Source organism: Nothobranchius furzeri, chromosome 7, assembly GCF_043380555.1.
Source record: "Nothobranchius furzeri strain GRZ-AD chromosome 7, NfurGRZ-RIMD1, whole genome shotgun sequence".
NCBI lineage: Eukaryota > Metazoa > Chordata > Actinopteri > Cyprinodontiformes > Nothobranchiidae > Nothobranchius > Nothobranchius furzeri.
Genome location: NC_091747.1, coordinates 919635 through 940385, shown reverse-complemented (window position 1 = coordinate 940385; position 20751 = coordinate 919635).

The following is a 20751-nucleotide window of genomic DNA, read 5'->3' as shown; positions in this document are numbered from 1 at the left end:
GATGATAGCACTTTCCTAAGGGGGTCAAACCATGTCCCAAAGGTCACCAGATCTGGTGTCAATTTAAAGAAGTAGTCCAGTTACACATTTTTGGGCTTATAACTTGGCTTCTGAATGTCCTAGAGAGATCAGGTTTGTTTCAGAGTACTCCAATCAACAGCCCCTACAACCACAAAAAGGAATGGAGTCATTAGCACTTATGGTTTGTAAATGGCAACCAGAATTATGTTGCACGAAGCACAATTTCACATCATTCTGGGTTCATTTGTGTGAAAACAAGGTCCAATCAGGCTGAAACGTTACAGGAAGGTAGAATCTATTGAGTTGTAAGTGATCTGAACGTTTCATGATGATAGAACTTCCCTAAGGGGGTCAAACCATGTCCCAAAGGTCACCAGGTCTGGTGTCAATTTAAAGAAGTAGTCCAGTTACACATTTGTGGGCTTATAACTTGGCTTCTGAATGTCCTAGAGAGATCAGGTTTGTTTTAGTGTACTCCAATCAACAGCCCCTACAACCACAAAAAGAAATGGAGTCATTAGCACTTATGGTTTTTAAATGGCACCCAGAATTATGTTTCACGAAGCACAATTTCACATCATTCTGGGTTCATTTGTGTGAAAACAAGGTCCAATCAGGCTGAAACATTACAGGAAGGTAGAATCTATTGAGTTGTAAGTGATCTGAACGTTTCATGATGATAGCACTTTCCTAAAGGGGTCAAACCATGTCCCAAAGGTCACCGGATCTGGTGTCAATTTAAAGAAGTAGTCCAGTTACACATTTGTGGGCTTATAACTTGGCTTCTGAATGTCCTAGAGAGATCAGGTTTGTTTCAGAGTACTCCAATCAACAGCCCCTACAACCACAAAAAGGAATGGAGTCATTAGCACTTATGGTTTTTAAATGGCACCCAGAATTATATTGCATGAAGCACAATTTCACATCATTCTGGGTTCATTTGTGTGAAAACAAGGTCCAATCAGGCTGAAACGTTACAGGAAGGTAGAATCTATTGAGTTGTAAGTGATCTGAACGTTTCATGATGATCGCACATTCCTATAGGGGGTCAAACCATGTCCCAAAGGTCACCGGGCCTGGTGTCACTTTAAAGAAGTAGTCCAGTTACATATTTGTGGGGTTATAACTTGGCTTCTGAATGTCCTAGAGAGGTCAGGTTGGTTTCAGAGTACTCCAATTAACAGCCCCCATTACCCCAAAAAAGGAATGGAGTCATTAGCACTTACTGTTTTTAAATGGCACCCAGAATTATGTTGCATGAAGCACAATTTCACATCATTCTGGGTTCATTTGTGTGAAAACAATGTCCAATCAGGCTGAAACGTTACAGGAAGGTAGAATCTATTGAGTTGTAAGTGATCTGAACGTTTCATGATGATAGCACTTTCCTAAGGGGGGCAAACCATGTCCCAAAGGTCACCGGATCTGGTGTCAATTTAAAGAAGTGGTCCAGTTACACATTTGTCGGCTTATAACTTGGCTTCTGAATGTCCTAGAGATATTAGGTTTGTTTTAGTGTACTCCAATCAACAGCCCCTACAACCACAAAAAGGAATGGAGTCATTAGCACTTATGGTTTGTAAATGGCACCCAGAATTATGTTGCACGAAGCACAATTTCACATCATTCTGGGTTCATTTGTGTGAAAACAAGGTCCAATAAGGCTGAAACGTTACAGGAAGGTGGAATCTATTGAGTTGTAAGTGATCTGAACGTTTCATGATGATCGCACATTCCTATAGGGGGTCAAACCATGTCCCAAAGGTCACCGGGCCTGGTGTCACTTTAAAGAAGTAGTCCAGTTACACATTTGTGGGCTTATAACTTGGCTTCTTAATGGCCTAGAGAGATCAGGTTTGTTTTAGTGTACTCCAATCAACAGCCCCTACAACCACAAAAAGGAATGGAGTCATTAGCACTTATGGTTTGTAAATGGCACCCATAATCATGTTGCACGAAGCACAATTTCACATCATTCTGGGTCCATTTGTGTGAAAACAAGCTCCAATCAGGCTGAAACGTTACAAGAAGGTAGAATCTATTGAGTTGTAAGTGATCTGAACGTTTCATGATGATCGCACATTCCTATAGGGGGTCAAACCATGTCCCAAAGGTCACCGGGCCTGGTGTCACTTTAAAGAAGTAGTCCAGTTACATATTTGTGGGGTTATAACTTGGCTTCTGAATGTCCTAGAGAGGTCAGGTTGGTTTCAGAGTACTCCAATTAACAGCCCCCATTACCCCAAAAAAGGAATGGAGTCATTAGCACTTACTGTTTTTAAATGGCACCCAGAATTATGTTGCATGAAGCACAATTTCACATCATTCTGGGTTCATTTGTGTGAAAACAATGTCCAATCAGGCTGAAACGTTACAGGAAGGTAGAATCTATTGAGTTGTAAGTGATCTGAACGTTTCATGATGATAGCACTTTCCTAAGGGGGGCAAACCATGTCCCAAAGGTCACCGGATCTGGTGTCAATTTAAAGAAGTGGTCCAGTTACACATTTGTCGGCTTATAACTTGGCTTCTGAATGTCCTAGAGATATTAGGTTTGTTTTAGTGTACTCCAATCAACAGCCCCTACAACCACAAAAAGGAATGGAGTCATTAGCACTTATGGTTTGTAAATGGCACCCAGAATTATGTTGCACGAAGCACAATTTCACATCATTCTGGGTTCATTTGTGTGAAAACAAGGTCCAATAAGGCTGAAACGTTACAGGAAGGTGGAATCTATTGAGTTGTAAGTGATCTGAACGTTTCATGATGATCGCACATTCCTATAGGGGGTCAAACCATGTCCCAAAGGTCACCGGGCCTGGTGTCACTTTAAAGAAGTAGTCCAGTTACACATTTGTGGGCTTATAACTTGGCTTCTGAATGTCCTAGAGAGATCAGGTTTGTTTTAGTGTACTCCAATCAACAGCCCCTACAACCACAAAAAGGAATGGAGTCATTAGCACTTATGGTTTGTAAATGGCACCCATAATCATGTTGCACGAAGCACAATTTCACATCATTCTGGGTCCATTTGTGTGAAAACAAGCTCCAATCAGGCTGAAACGTTACAAGAAGGTAGAATCTATTGAGTTGTAAGTGATCTGAACGTTTCATGATGATCGCACATTCCTATAGGGGGTCAAACCATGTCCCAAAGGTCACCGGGCCTGGTGTCACTTTAAAGAAGTAGTCCAGTTACATATTTGTGGGCTTATAACTTGGCTTCTGAATGTCCTAGAGATATTAGGTTTGTTTTAGTGTACTCCAATCAACACCCCCTACAACCACAAAAAGGAATGGAGTCATTAGCACTTATGGTTTGTAAATGGCACCCAGAATTATGTTGCACGAAGCACAATTTCACATCTTTCTGGGTTCATTTGTGTGAAAACAAGGTCCAATCAGGCTGAAACGTTACAGGAAGGTGGAATCTATTGAGTTGTAAGTGATCTGAACGTTTCATGATGATCGCACATTCCTATAGGGGGTCAAACCATGTCCCAAAGGTCACCGGGCCTGGTGTCACTTTAAAGAAGTAGTCCAGTTACACATTTGTGGGCTTATAACTTGGCTTCTGAATATCCTAGAGAGATCAGGTTTGTTTTAGTGTACTCCAATCAACAGCCCCTACAACCACAAAAAGGAATAGAGTCATTAGCACCTATGGTTTTTAAATGGCACCCAGAATTATGTTGCACGAAGCACAATTTCACATCATTCTGGGTCCATTTGTGTGAAAACAAGGTCCAATCAGGCTGAAATGTTACAAGAAGGTAGAATCTATTGAGTTGTAAGTGATCTGAACATTTCATGATGATCGCACATTCCTATAGGGGGTCAAACCATGTCCCAAAGGTCACCGGGCCTGGTGTCACTTTAAAGAAGTAGTCCAGTTACACATTTGTGGGCTTATAACTTGGCTTCTTAATGGCCTAGAGAGATCAGGTTTGTTTTAGTGTACTCCAATCAACAGCCCCTACAACCACAAAAAGGAATGGAGTCATTAGCACTTATGGTTTGTAAATGGCACCCATAATCATGTTGCACGAAGCACAATTTCACATCATTCTGGGTCCATTTGTGTGAAAACAAGCTCCAATCAGGCTGAAACGTTACAAGAAGGTAGAATCTATTGAGTTGTAAGTGATCTGAACGTTTCATGATGATCGCACATTCCTATAGGGGGTCAAACCATGTCCCAAAGGTCACCGGGCCTGGTGTCACTTTAAAGAAGTAGTCCAGTTACATATTTGTGGGGTTATAACTTGGCTTCTGAATGTCCTAGAGAGGTCAGGTTGGTTTCAGAGTACTCCAATTAACAGCCCCCATTACCCCAAAAAAGGAATGGAGTCATTAGCACTTACTGTTTTTAAATGGCACCCAGAATTATGTTGCATGAAGCACAATTTCACATCATTCTGGGTTCATTTGTGTGAAAACAATGTCCAATCAGGCTGAAACGTTACAGGAAGGTAGAATCTATTGAGTTGTAAGTGATCTGAACGTTTCATGATGATAGCACTTTCCTAAGGGGGGCAAACCATGTCCCAAAGGTCACCGGATCTGGTGTCAATTTAAAGAAGTGGTCCAGTTACACATTTGTCGGCTTATAACTTGGCTTCTGAATGTCCTAGAGATATTAGGTTTGTTTTAGTGTACTCCAATCAACAGCCCCTACAACCACAAAAAGGAATGGAGTCATTAGCACTTATGGTTTGTAAATGGCACCCAGAATTATGTTGCACGAAGCACAATTTCACATCATTCTGGGTTCATTTGTGTGAAAACAAGGTCCAATAAGGCTGAAACGTTACAGGAAGGTGGAATCTATTGAGTTGTAAGTGATCTGAACGTTTCATGATGATCGCACATTCCTATAGGGGGTCAAACCATGTCCCAAAGGTCACCGGGCCTGGTGTCACTTTAAAGAAGTAGTCCAGTTACACATTTGTGGGCTTATAACTTGGCTTCTGAATATCCTAGAGAGATCAGGTTTGTTTTAGTGTACTCCAATCAACAGCCCCTACAACCACAAAAAGGAATAGAGTCATTAGCACTTATGGTTTTTAAATGGCACCCAGAATTATGTTGCACGAAGCACAATTTCACATCATTCTGGGTCCATTTGTGTGAAAACAAGGTCCAATCAGGCTGAAACATTACAAGAAGGTAGAATCTATTGAGTTGTAAGTGATGTGAACATTTCATGATGATCGCACATTCCTATAGGGGGTCAAACCATGTCCCAAAGGTCACCGGATCTGGTGTCAATTTAAAGAAGTAGTCCAGTTACACATTTGTGGGCTTATAACTTGGCTTCTGAATGTCCTAGAGAGATCAGGTTTGTTTTAGTGTACTCCATCAACAGCCCCTACAACCACAAAAAGGAATGGAGTCATTAGCACTTATGGTTTTTAAATGGCACCCAGAAATATGTTGCACGAAGCACAATTTCACATCATTCTGGGTTCATTTGTGTGAAAACAAGGTCCAATCAGGCTGAAACGTTACAGGAAGGTAGAATCTATTGAGTTGTAAGTGATCTGAACGTTTCATGATGATCGCACATTCCTATAGGGGGTCAAACCATGTCCCAAAGGTCACCGGGCCTGGTGTCACTTTAAAGAAGTAGTCCAGTTACACATTTGTGGGCTTATAACTTGGCTTCTGAATGTCCTAGAGAGATCAGGTTTGTTTTAGTGTACTCCAATCAACAGCCCCTACAACCACAAAAAGGAATGGAGTCATTAGCACTTATGGTTTGTAAATGGCACCCATAATCATGTTGCACGAAGCACAATTTCACATCATTCTGGGTCCATTTGTGTGAAAACAAGCTCCAATCAGGCTGAAACGTTACAAGAAGGTAGAATCTATTGAGTTGTAAGTGATCTGAACGTTTCATGATGATCGCACATTCCTATAGGGGGTCAAACCATGTCCCAAAGGTCACCGGGCCTGGTGTCACTTTAAAGAAGTAGTCCAGTTACATATTTGTGGGCTTATAACTTGGCTTCTGAATGTCCTGGAGAGGTCAGGTTTGTTTCAGAGTACTCCAATTAACAGCCCCCATTACCCCAAAAAGGAATGGAGTCATTAGCACTTATGGTTTTTAAATGGCACCCAGAATTATGTTGCATGAAGCTCAATTTAACATTATTAAGGGTTCATTTGTGTGAAAACAAGGTCCAATCAGGCTGAAACGTTACAGGAAGGTAGAATCTATTGAGTTGTAAGTGATCTGAACGTTTCATGATGATCGCACATTCCTATAGGGGGTCAAACCATGTCCCAAAGGTCACCGGATCTGGTGTCAATTTAAAGAAGTAGTCCAGTTACACATTTGTGGGCTTATAACTTGGCTTCTGAATATCCTTGAGAGATCAGGTTTGTTTTAGTGTACTCCAATCAACAGCCCCTACAACCACAAAAAGGAATAGAGTCATTAGCACTTATGGTTTTTAAATGGCACCCAGAATTATGTTGCACGAAGCACAATTTCACATCATTCTGGGTCTATTTGTGTGTAAACAAGGTCCAATCAGGCTGAAACGTTACAAGAAGGTAGAATCTATTGAGTTGTAAGTGATCTGAACATTTCATGATGATCGCACATTCCTATAGGAGGTCAAACCATGTCCCAAAGGTCACCGGATCTGGTGTCAATTTAAAGAAGTAGTCCAGTTACACATTTGTGGGCTTATAACTTGGCTTCTAAATGTCCTAGAGAGATCAGGTTTGTTTTAGTGTACTCCAATCAACAGCCCCTACAACCACAAAAAGGAATGGAGTCATTAGCACTTATGGTTTGTAAATGGCACCAAGAATTATGTTGCACGAAGCACAATTTCACATCATTCTGGGTTCATTTGTGTGAAAACAAGGTCCAATCAGGCTGAAACATTACAGGAAGGTAGAATCTATTGAGTTGTAAGTGATCTGAACGTTTCATGATGATAGCACTTTCCTAAGGGGGTCAAACCATGTCCCAAAGGTCACCGGATCTGGTGTCAATTTAAAGAAGTAGTCCAGTTACACATTTTTGGGCTTATAACTTGGCTTCTGAATGTCCTAGAGAGATCAGGTTTGTTTCAGAGTACTCCAATCAACAGCCCCTACAACCACAAAAAGGAATGGAGTCATTAGCACTTATGGTTTGTAAATGGCAACCAGAATTATGTTGCACGAAGCACAATTTCACATCATTCTGGGTTCATTTGTGTGAAAACAAGGTCCAATCAGGCTGAAACGTTACAGGAAGGTAGAATCTATTGAGTTGTAAGTGATCTGAACGTTTCATGATGATAGAACTTTCCTAAGGGGGTCAAACCATGTCCCAAAGGTCACCAGGTCTGGTGTCAATTTAAAGAAGTAGTCCAGTTACACATTTGTGGGCTTATAACTTGGCTTCTGAATGTCCTAGAGAGATCAGGTTTGTTTTAGTGTACTCCAATCAACAGCCCCTACAACCACAAAAAGAAATGGAGTCATTAGCACTTATGGTTTTTAAATGGCACCCAGAATTATGTTTCACGAAGCACAATTTCACATCATTCTGGGTTCATTTGTGTGAAAACAAGGTCCAATCAGGCTGAAACATTACAGGAAGGTAGAATCTATTGAGTTGTAAGTGATCTGAACGTTTCATGATGATAGCACTTTCCTAAAGGGGTCAAACCATGTCCCAAAGGTCACCGGATCTGGTGTCAATTTAAAGAAGTAGTCCAGTTACACATTTGTGGGCTTATAACTTGGCTTCTGAATGTCCTAGAGAGATCAGGTTTGTTTCAGAGTACTCCAATCAACAGCCCCTACAACCACAAAAAGGAATGGAGTCATTAGCACTTATGGTTTTTAAATGGCACCCAGAATTATATTGCATGAAGCACAATTTCACATCATTCTGGGTTCATTTGTGTGAAAACAAGGTCCAATCAGGCTGAAACGTTACAGGAAGGTAGAATCTATTGAGTTGTAAGTGATCTGAACGTTTCATGATGATCGCACATTCCTATAGGGGGTCAAACCATGTCCCAAAGGTCACCGGGCCTGGTGTCACTTTAAAGAAGTAGTCCAGTTACACATTTGTGGGCTTATAACTTGGCTTCTGAATGTCCTAGAGAGATCAGGTTTGTTTTAGTGTACTCCAATCAACAGCCCCTACAACCACAAAAAGGAATGGAGTCATTAGCACTTATGGTTTGTAAATGGCACCCATAATCATGTTGCACGAAGCACAATTTCACATCATTCTGGGTCCATTTGTGTGAAAACAAGCTCCAATCAGGCTGAAACGTTACAAGAAGGTAGAATCTATTGAGTTGTAAGTGATCTGAACGTTTCATGATGATCGCACATTCCTATAGGGGGTCAAACCATGTCCCAAAGGTCACCGGGCCTGGTGTCACTTTAAAGAAGTAGTCCAGTTACATATTTGTGGGCTTATAACTTGGCTTCTGAATGTCTTAGAGAGGTCAGGTTTGTTTCAGAGTACTCCAATTAACAGCCCCCATTACCCCAAAAAGGAATGGAGTCATTAGCACTTACTGTTTTTAAATGGCACCCAGAATTATGTTGCATGAAGCACAATTTCACATCATTCTGGGTTCATTTGTGTGAAAACAAGGTCCAATCAGGCTGAAACGCTACAGGAAGGTCGAATCTATTGAGTTGTAAGTGATCTGAACGTTTCATGATGATAGCACTTTCCTAAGGGGGGCAAACCATGTCCCAAAGGTCACCGGATCTGGTGTCAATTTAAAGAAGTGGTCCAGTTACACATTTGTCGGCTTATAACTTGGCTTCTGAATGTCCTAGAGATATTAGGTTTGTTTTAGTGTACTCCAATCAACAGCCCCTACAACCACAAAAAGGAATGGAGTCATTAGCACTTATGGTTTGTAAATGGCACCCAGAATTATGTTGCACGAAGCACAATTTCACATCATTCTGGGTTCATTTGTGTGAAAACAAGGTCCAATCAGGCTGAAACGTTACAGGAAGGTGGAATCTATTGAGTTGTAAGTGATCTGAACGTTTCATGATGATCGCACATTCCTATAGGCGGTCAAACCATGTCCCAAAGGTCACCGGGCCTGGTGTCACTTTAAAGAAGTAGTCCAGTTACACATTTGTGGGCTTATAACTTGGCTTCTGAATATCCTAGAGAGATCAGGTTTATTTTAGTGTACTCCAATCAACAGCCCCTACAACCACAAAAAGGAATAGAGTCATTAGCACTTATGGTTTTTAAATGGCACCCAGAATTATGTTGCACGAAGCACAATTTCACATCATTCTGGGTCCATTTGTGTGAAAACAAGGTCCAATCAGGCTGAAACGTTACAAGAAGGTAGAATCTATTGAGTTGTAAGTGATCTGAACATTTCATGATGATCGCACATTCCTATAGGGGGTCAAACCATGTCCCAAAGGTCACCGGATCTGGTGTCAATTTAAAGAAGTAGTCCAGTTACACATTTGTGGGCTTATAACTTGGCTTCTGAATGTCCTAGAGAGAACAGGTTTGTTTTAGTGTACTCCAATCAACAGCCCCTACAACCACAAAAAGGAATGGAGTCATTAGCACTTACGGTTTTTAAATGGCACCCAGAAATATGTTGCACGAAGCACAATTTCACATCATTCTGGGTTCATTTGTGTGAAAACAAGGTCCAATCAGGCTGAAACGTTACAGGAAGGTAGAATCTATTGAGTTGTAAGTGATCTGAACGTTTCATGATGATCGCACATTCCTATAGGGGGTCAAACCATGTCCCAAATGTCACCGGGCCTGGTGTCACTTTAAAGAAGTAGTCCAGTTACACATTTGTGGGCTTATAACTTGGCTTCTGAATGTCCTAGAGAGATCAGGTTTGTTTTAGTGTACTCCAATCAACAGCCCCTACAACCACAAAAAGGAATGGAGTCATTAGCACTTATGGTTTGTAAATGGCACCCATAATCATGTTGCACGAAGCACAATTTCACATCATTCTGGGTCCATTTGTGTGAAAACAAGCTCCAATCAGGCTGAAACGTTACAAGAAGGTAGAATCTATTGAGTTGTAAGTGATCTGAACGTTTCATGATGATCGCACATTCCTATAGGGGGTCAAACCATGTCCCAAAGGTCACCGGGCCTGGTGTCACTTTAAAGAAGTAGTCCAGTTACATATTTGTGGGCTTATAACTTGGCTTCTGAATGTCCTACAGAGGTCAGGTTTGTTTCAGAGTACTCCAATTAACAGCCCCCATTACCCCAAAAAGGAATGGAGTCATTAGCACTTATGGTTTTTAAATGGCACCCAGAATTATGTTGCATGAAGCACAATTTAACATTATTAAGGGTTCATTTGTGTGAAAACAAGGTCCAATCAGGCTGAAACGTTACAGGAAGGTAGAATCTATTGAGTTGTAAGTGATCTGAACGTTTCATGATGATCGCACATTCCTATAGGGGGTCAAACCATGTCCCAAAGGTCACCGGATCTGGTGTCAATTTAAAGAAGTAGTCCAGTTACACATTTGTGGGCTTATAACTTGGCTTCTGAATATCCTAGAGAGATCAGGTTTGTTTTAGTGTACTCCAATCAACAGCCCCTACAACCACAAAAAGGAATAGAGTCATTAGCACTTATGGTTTTTAAATGGCACCCAGAATTATGTTGCACGAAGCACAATTTCACATCATTCTGGGTCTATTTGTGTGTAAACAAGGTCCAATCAGGCTGAAACGTTACAAGAAGGTAGAATCTATTGAGTTGTAAGTGATCTGAACGTTTCATGATGATCGCACATTCCTATAGGAGGTCAAACCATGTCCCAAAGGTCACCGGATCTGGTGTCAATTTAAAGAAGTAGTCCAGTTACACATTTGTGGGCTTATAACTTGGCTTCTAAATGTCCTAGAGAGATCAGGTTTGTTTTAGTGTACTCCAATCAACAGCCCCTACAACCACAAAAAGGAATGGAGTCATTAGCACTTATGGTTTGTAAATGGCACCCAGAATTATGTTGCACGAAGCACAATTTCACATCATTCTGGGTTCATTTGTGTGAAAACAAGGTCCAATCAGGCTGAAACATTACAGGAAGGTAGAATCTCTTGAGTTGTAAGTGATCTGAACGTTTCATGATGATAGCACTTTCCTAAGGGGGTCAAACCATGTCCCAAAGGTCACCGGATCTGGTGTCAATTTAAAGAAGTAGTCAAGTTACACATTTTTGGGCTTATAACTTGGCTTCTGAATGTCCTAGAGAGATCAGGTTTGTTTCCGAGTACTCCAATCAACAGCCCCTACAACCACAAAAAGGAATGGAGTCATTAGCACTTATGGTTTGTAAATGGCAACCAGAATTATGTTGCACGAAGCACAATTTCACATCATTCTGGGTTCATTTGTGTGAAAACAAGGTCCAATCAGGCTGAAACGTTACAGGAAGGTAGAATCTATTGAGTTGTAAGTGATCTGAACGTTTCATGATGATAGCACTTTCCTAAGGGGGTCAAACCATGTCCCAAAGGTCACCAGCTCTGGTGTCAATTTAAAGAAGTAGTCCAGTTACACATTTGTGGGCTTATAACTTGGCTTCTGAATGTCCTAGAGAGATCAGGTTTGTTTCAGAGTACTCCAATCAACAGCCCCTACAACCACAAAAAGGAATGGAGTCATTAGCACTTATGGTTTTTAAATGGCACCCAGAATTATATTGCATGAAGCACAATTTCACATCATTCTGGGTTCATTTGTGTGAAAACAAGGTCCAATCAGGCTGAAACGTTACAGGAAGGTAGAATCTATTGAGTTGTAAGTGATCTGAACGTTTCATGATGATCGCACATTCCTATAGGGGGTCAAACCATGTCCCAAAGGTCACCGGGCCTGGTGTCACTTTAAAGAAGTAGTCCAGTTACACATTTGTGGGCTTATAACTTGGCTTCTGAATATCCTTGAGAGATCAGGTTTGTTTTAGTGTACTCCAATCAACAGCCCCTACAACCACAAAAAGGAATAGAGTCATTAGCACTTATGGTTTTTAAATGGCACCCAGAATTGTGTTGCACGAAGCACAATTTCACATCATTCTGGGTCCATTTGTTTGAAAACAAGGTCCAATCAGGCTGAAACGTTACAAGAAGGTAGAATCTATTGAGTTGAAAGTGATCTGAACGTTTCATGATGATCGCACATTCCTATAGGGGGTCAAACCATGTCCCAAAGGTCACCGGATCTGGTGTCAATTTAAAGAAGTAGTCCAGTTACACATTTGTGGGCTTATAACTTGGCTTCTGAATGTCCTAGAGAGATCAGGTTTGTTTTAGTGTACTCCAATCAACAGCCCCTACAACCACAAAAAGGAATGGAGTCATTAGCACTTATGGTTTGTAAATGGCACCCAGAATTATGTTGCACGAAGCACAATTTCACATCATTCTAGGTTCATTTGTGTGAAAACAAGGTCCAATCAGGCTGAAACGGTACAGGAAGGTAGAATCTATAGAGTTGTAAGTGATCTGAACGTTTCATGATGATAGCACTTTCCTAAGGGGGTCAAACCATGTCCCAAAGGTCACCGGATCTGGTGTCAATTTAAAGAAGTAGTCCAGTTACACATTTGTGGGCTTATAACTTGGCTTCTGAATGTCCTAGAGAGGTCAGGTTTGTTTTAGTGTACTCCAATCAACAGCCCCTACAACCACAAAAAGGAATGGAGTCATTAGCACTTATGGTTTTTAAATGGCACCCAGAATTATGTTGCACGAAGCACAATTTCACATCATTCTGGGTTCATTTGTGTGAAAACAAGGTCCAATCAGGCGGAAACATTTCAAGAAGGTAGAATCTATTGAGTTGTAAGTGATCTGAACGTTTCATGATGATCGCACATTCCTATACGGGGTCAAACCATGTCCCAAAGGTCACCGGGCCTGGTGTCACTTTAAAGAAGTAGTCCAGTTACACATTTGTGGGCTTATAACTTGGCTTCTGAATATCCTAGAGAGGTCAGGTTTGTTTTAGAGTATTCCAATTAACAGCCCCTATTACCTCAAAAAGGAATGGAGTCATTAGCACTTATGGTTTTTAAACGGCACCCAGAATTATGTTGCACGAAGCACAATTTCACATCATTCTGGGTTCATTTGTGTGAAAACAAGGTACAATCAGGCAGAAACGTTACAGGAAGGTAGAATCTATTGAGTTGTAAGTGATCTGAACGTTTTATGATGATAGCGCTTTCCTAAGGGGGTCAAACCATGTCCCAAATGTCACCGGATCTGGTGTCAATTTAAAGAAGTAGTCCAGTTACACATTTGTGGGCTTATAACTTGGCTTCTGAATGTCCTAGAGATATCAGGTTTGTTTTAGTGTACTCCAATCAACAGCCCCTAACACCACAAAGAGGAATGGAGTCATTAGCACTTATGGTTTGTAAATGGCACCCAGAATTATGTTGCACGAAGCACAATTTCACATCCTTCTGGGTCCATTTGTGTGAAAACAATGTCCAATCAGGCTGAAACGTTACAAGAAGGTATAATCTATTGAGTTGTAAGTGATCTGAACGTTTCATGATGATTGCACAATCCTATAGGGGATCAAACCATGTCCCAAAGGTCACCGGGCCTGGTGTCACTTTAAAGAAGTAGTCCAGTTACACCTTTGTGGGCTTATAACTTGGCTTCTGAATATCCTAGAGAGGTCAGGTTTGTTTTAGAGTACTCCAATTAACAGCCCCCCATTACCCCAAAAAGGAATGGAGTCATTAGCACTCATGGTTTTTAAATGGCACCCAGAATTATGTTGCACGAAGCACAATTTCACATCATTCTGGGTTCATTTGTGTGAAAACAAGGTCCAATCAGGCTGAAACGTTACAGGAAGGTAGAATCTATTGAGTTGTAAGAGATCTGAACGTTTCATGATGATAGCACTTTCCTAAGGGGGTCAAACCATGTCCCAAAGGTCACCGGATCTGGTGTCACTTTAAAGATGTAGTCCAGTTACACATGTGTGGGCTTATAACTTGGCTTCTGAATATCCTAGAGAGGTCAGGTTTTTTTTAGAGTACTCCAATTAACAGCCCCCATTACCCCAAATAGGAATGGAGTCATTAGCGCTTATGGTTTTTAAATGGCACCCAGAATTATGTTGCACAAAGCAAAATTTCACATCATTCTGGGTTCATTTGTGTGAAAACAAGGTCCAATCAGGCGGAAACGTTACAAGAAGGTAGAATCTATTGAGTTGTAAGTGATCTGAACATTTCATGATGATCGCAAATTCCTATAGGGGGTCAAACCATGTCCCAAAGGTCACCGGGCCTGGTGTCACTTTAAAGAAGTAGTCCAGTTACACATTTGTGGGCTTATAACTTGGCTTCTGAATATCCTAGAGAGGTCAGGTTTGTTTTAGAGTACTCCAATTAACAGCCCCTATTACCTCAAAAAGGAATGGAGTCATTAGCACTTATGGTTTTTAAATGGCACCCAGAATTATGTTGCACGAAGCACAATTTCACATCATTCTGGGTTCATTTGTGTGAAAACAAGGTCCAATCAGGCTGAAACATTACAGGAAGGTAGAATCTATTGAGTTGTAAGTGATCTGAACGTTTCATGATGATAGCACTTTCCTAAGGGGGTCATACCATGTCCCAAAGGTCACCGGATCTGGTGTCAATTTAAAGAAGTAGTCAAGTTACACATTTGTGGGCTTATAACTTGGCTTCTGAATGTCCTAGAGAGATCAGGTTTGTTTTAGTGTACTCCAATCAACAGCCCCTACAACCACAAAAAGGAATGGAGTCATTAGCACTTATGGTTTGTAAATGGCACCCAGAATCATGTTGCATGAAGCACAATTTCACATCATTCTGGGTCCATTTGTGTGAAAACAAGGTCCAATCAGGCTGAAACGTTACAAGAAGGTAGAATCTATTGAGTTGTAAGTGATCTGAACGTTTCATGATGATCTCACATTCCTATAGGGGGTCAAACCATGTCCCAAAGGTCACCGGGCCTGGTGTCACTTTAAAGAAGTAGTTCAGTTACACATTTGTGGGCTAATAACTTGGCTTCTGAATATCCTAGAGAGGTCAGGTTTAATTTAGAGTACTCCAATTAACAGCCCCTATTACCTCAAAAAGGAATGGAGTCATTAGCACGTATGGTTTTTAAATGGCACCCAGAATTATGTTGCACGAAGCACAGTTTCACATCATTCTGGGTCCATTTGTGTGAAAACAAGGTCCAATCAGGCTGAAACGTTACAAGAAGGTAGAATCTATTGAGTTGTAAATGATCTGAACATTTCATGATGATCGCACATTCCTAAGGGGGTCAAACCATGTTCCAATAGGTCACCGGATATGGTGTCAATTTAAAGAAGTAGTCCAGTTACACATTTGTGGGCTTATAACTTGGCTTCTAAATGTCCTAGAGAGATCAGGTTTTTTTTTAGTGTACTCCAATCAACAGCCCCTACAACCACAAAGGGAATGGAGTCATTAGCACTTATGGTTTTTAAATGGCACCCAGAATTATGTTGCACGAAGCAAAATTTCACATCATTCTGGGTTCATTTGTGTGAAAACAAGGTCCAATCAGGCTGAAACGTTACAGGAAGGTAGAATCTATTGAGTTGTAAGTGATCTGAACGTTTCATGATGATCGCACTTTCCTAAGGGGGTCAAACCATGTCCCAAAGGTCACCAGATCTGGTGTCAATTTAAAGAAATAGTCCAGTTACACATTTGTGGGCTTATAACTTGGCTTCTAAATGTCCTAGAGAGATCAGGTTTGTTTTAGTGTACTCTAATAAACAGCCCCTACAACCACAAAATGGAATGGAGTCATTAGCACTTATGGGTTTTAAATGGCACCCAGAATTATGTTGCACGAAGCACAATTTCACATCATTCTGGGTTCATTTGTGTGAAACCAAGGTCCAATCAAGCTGAAACGTTACAGGAAGGTAGAATCTATTGAGTTTTAAGTGATCTGAACGTTTCATGATGATAGCACTTTCCTAAGGGAGTCAAACCATGTCCCAAAGGTCACCGGATCTGGTGTCAATTTAAAGAAGTAGTCCAGTTACACATTTGTGGGATTATAACTTGGCTTCTGAATATCCTAGAGAGGTCAGGTTTGTTTTAGAGTACTCCAATTAAGAGCCCCCATTACCCCAAATAGGAATGGAGTCATTAGCACTTATGGTTTTTAAATGGCACCCAGAATTATGTTTTACGAAGCACAATTTACATCATTCTGGGTTCATTTGTGTGAAAACAAGGTCCAATCAGGTGGAAACGTTACAGGAAGGTAGAATCTATTGAGTTGTAAGGGATCTGAACGTTTCATGGTGATAAGACTTTCCTAAGGGAGTCAAACCATGTCCCAAAGGTCACCGGATCTGGTGTCAATTTAAAGAAGTAGTCCAGTTACACCTTTGTGGGCTTATAACCTGGCTTCTGAATATCCTAGAGAGGTCAGTTTGTTTTAGAGTACTCCAATTAACAGCCCCCATTACCACAAAAAGGAATGGAGTCATTAGCACTTATGGTTTTTAAATGGCACCCAGAATTATGTTGCACGAAGCACAATTTCACATCATTCTGGTTTCATTTGTGTGAAAACAAGGTCCAATCAGGCTGAAACGTTACAGGAAGGTAGAATCTATTGAGTTGTAAGTGATCTGAACGTTTCATGATGATCGCACTTTCCTAAGGGGGTCAAACCATGTCCCAAAGGTCACCAGATCTGGTGTCAATTTAAAGAAATAGTCCAGTTACACATTTGTGGGCTTATAACTTGGCTTCTAAATGTCCTAGAGAGATCAGGTTTGTTTTAGTGTACTCTAATAAACAGCCCCTACAACCACAAAATGGAATGGAGTCATTAGCACTTATGGGTTTTAAATGGCACCCAGAATTATGTTGCACGAAGCACAATTTCACATCATTCTGGGTTCATTTGTGTGAAACCAAGGTCCAATCAAGCTGAAACGTTACAGGAAGGTAGAATCTATTGAGTTTTAAGTGATCTGAACGTTTCATGATGATAGCACTTTCCTAAGGGAGTCAAACCATGTCCCAAAGGTCACCGGATCTGGTGTCAATTTAAAGAAGTAGTCCAGTTACACATTTGTGGGATTATAACTTGGCTTCTGAATATCCTAGAGAGGTCAGGTTTGTTTTAGAGTACTCCAATTAAGAGCCCCCATTACCCCAAATAGGAATGGAGTCATTAGCACTTATGGTTTTTAAATGGCACCCAGAATTATGTTTTACGAAGCACAATTTACATCATTCTGGGTTCATTTGTGTGAAAACAAGGTCCAATCAGGTGGAAACGTTACAGGAAGGTAGAATCTATTGAGTTGTAAGGGATCTGAACGTTTCATGATGATAAGACTTTCCTAAGGGAGTCAAACCATGTCCCAAAGGTCACCGGATCTGGTGTCAATTTAAAGAAGTAGTCCAGTTACACCTTTGTGGGCTTATAACCTGGCTTCTGAATATCCTAGAGAGGTCAGTTTGTTTTAGAGTACTCCAATTAACAGCCCCCATTACCACAAAAAGGAATGGAGTCATTAGCACTTATGGTTTTTAAATGGCACCCAGAATTATGTTGCACGAAGCACAATTTCACATCATTCTGGTTTCATTTGTGTGAAAACAAGGTCCAATCAGGCTGAAACGTTACAGGAAGGTAGAATCTATTGAGTTGTAAGTGATCTGAACATTTCATGATGATCGCACATTCCTATAGGGGGTCAAACCATGTCCCATAGGTCACCGGGCCTGGTGTCACTTTAAAGAAGTAGTCCAGTTACACCTTTGTGGGCTTATAACTTGGATTCTGAATGCCCTAGAGAGATCAGGTTTGTTTTAATGTACTCCAATTAACAGCCCCAATTACCACAAAAAGGAATGGAGTCATTAGCACTTATGGTTTTTAAATGGCACCCAGAATTATGTTGCACGAAGCACAATTTCACATCATTCTGGTTTCATTTGTGTGAAAACAAGGTCCAATCAGGCTGAAACGTTACAAGAAGGTAGAATCTACTGAGTTGTAAGTGATCTGAACGTTTCATGATGATCGCACATTCCTATAGGGGGTCAAACCATGTCCCAAAGGTCACCGGGCCTGGTGTCACTTTAAAGAAGTAGTCCAGTTACACATTTGTGGGCTTATAACTTGGCTTCTGAATGTCCTAGAGAGATCAGGTTTGTTTTAGTGTACTCCAATCAACAGCCCCTACAACCACAAAAAGGAATGGAGTCATTAGCACTTATGGTTTGTAAATGGCACCCAGAATTATGTTGCACGAAGCACAATTTCACATCATTCTGGGTCCATTTGTGTGAAAACAAGGTCCAATCAGGCTGAAACGTTACAAGAAGGTAGAATCTATTGAGTTGTAAGTGATCTGAACGTTTCATGATGATCGCACATTCCTATAGGGGGTCAAACCATGTCCCAAAGGTCACCGGGCCTGGTGTCACTTTAAAGAAGTAGTCCAGTTACACATTTGTGGGCTTATAACGTGGCTTCTGAATGTCCTAGAGAGGTCAGGTTTGTTTTAGTGTACTCCAATCAACAGCCCCTACAACCACAAAAAGGAATGGAGTCATTAGCACTTATGGTTTGTAAATGGCACCCAGAATTATGTTGCACGAAGCACAATTTCACATCATTCTGGGTCCATTTGTGTGAAAACAAGGTCCAATCAGGCTGAAACGTTACAAGAAGGTAGAATCTATTGAGTTGTAAGTGATCTGAACGTTTCATGATGATCTCACATTCCTATAGGGGGTAAAACCATGTCCCAAAGGTCACAGGGCCTGGTGTCACTTTAAAGAAGTAGTCCAGTTACACATTTGTGGGCTTATAACTTGGCTTCTGAATATCCTAGAGAGGTCAGGTTTGTTTTAGAGTACTCCAATTATAAGCCCCCATTACCACAAAAAGAATGGAGTCATTAGCACTTATGGTTTTTAAATGGCACCCAGAATTGTGTTGCACGAAGCACAATTTCACATCATTCTGGGTTCATTTGTGTGAAAACAAGGTCCAATCAGGCTGAAACGTTACAGGAAGGTAGAATCTATTGAGTTGTAAGTTATCTGAAAGTTTCATGATCATAGCACTTTCCTAAGGGGGTCAAACCATGTCCCAAATGCCACCTGATCTGGTGTCAATTTAAAGAAGTAGTCCAGTTACACATTTGTGGGGTTAGAACATGGCTTCTGAATGTCCTAGAGAGATCAGGTTTGTTTTAGTGTACTCCAATCAACAGCCCCTACAACCACAAAAAGGAATGGAATCATTAGCACTTATGGTTTGTAAATGGCATCCAGAATTATGTTGCACGAAGCACAATTTCACATCATTCTGGGTCCATTTGTGTGAAAACAAGGTCCAATCAGGCTGAAACTTTACAAGAAGGTAGAATCAATTGAGTTGTAAGTGATCTGAACGTTTCATGATGATAGCACTTTCCTAAGGGGGTCATACCATGTCCCAAAGGTCACCGGATCTGGTGTCAATTTAAAGAAGTAGTCAAGTTACACATTTGTGGGCTTATAACTTGGCTTCTGAATGTCCTAGAGAGATCAGGTTTGTTTTAGTGTACTCCAATCAACAGCCCCTACAACCACAAAAAGGAATGGAGTCATTAGCACTTATGGTTTGTAAATGGCACCCAGAATCATGTTGCACGAAGCACAATTTCACATCATTCTGGGTTCATTTGTGTGAAAACAAGGTCCAATCAGGCTGAAACATTACAGGAAGGTAGAATCTATTTAGTTGTAAGTGATCTGAACGTTTCATGATGATAGCACTTTCCTAAGGGAGTCAAACCATGTCCCAAAGGTCACCGGATCTGGTGTCAATTTAAAGAAATAGTCCAGTTACACATTTGTGGGATTATAACTTGGCTTCTGAATATCCTAGAGAGGTCAGGTTTGTTTTAGAGTACTCCAATTAAGAGCCCCCATTACCCCAAATAGGAATGGAGTCATTAGCACTTATGGTTTTTAAATGGCACCCAGAATTATGTTTTACGAAGCACAATTTACATCATTCTGGGTTCATTTGTGTGAAAACAAGGTCCAATCAGGTGGAAACGTTACAGGAAGGTAGAATCTATTGAGTTGTAAGGGATCTGAACGTTTCATGATGATAAGACTTTCCTAAGGGGGTCAAACCATGTCCCAAAGGTCACCGGATCTGGTGTCAATTTAAAGAAGTAGTCCAGTTACACCTTTGTGGGCTTATAACCTGGCTTCTGAATATCCTAGAGAGGTCAGTTTGTTTTAGAGTACTCCAATTAACAGCCCCCATTAGCACTTATGGTTTTTAAATGGCACCCAGAATTATGTTGCACGAAGCACAATTTCACATCATTCTGGGTTCATTTGTGTGAAAACAAGGTCCAATCAGGCTGAAACGTTACAGGAAGGTAGAATCTATTGAGTTGTAAGTGATCTAAACATTTCATGATGATCGCACATTCCTATAGGGGGTCAAACCATGTCCCATAGGTCACCGGGCCTGGTGTCACTTTAAAGAAGTAGTCCAGTTACACCTTTGTGGGCTTATAACTTGGATTCTGAATGTCCTAGAGAGATCAGGTTTGTTTTAATGTACACCAATTAACAGCCTCCATTACCACAAAAAGGAATGGAGTCATTAGCGCTTATGGTTTTTAAATG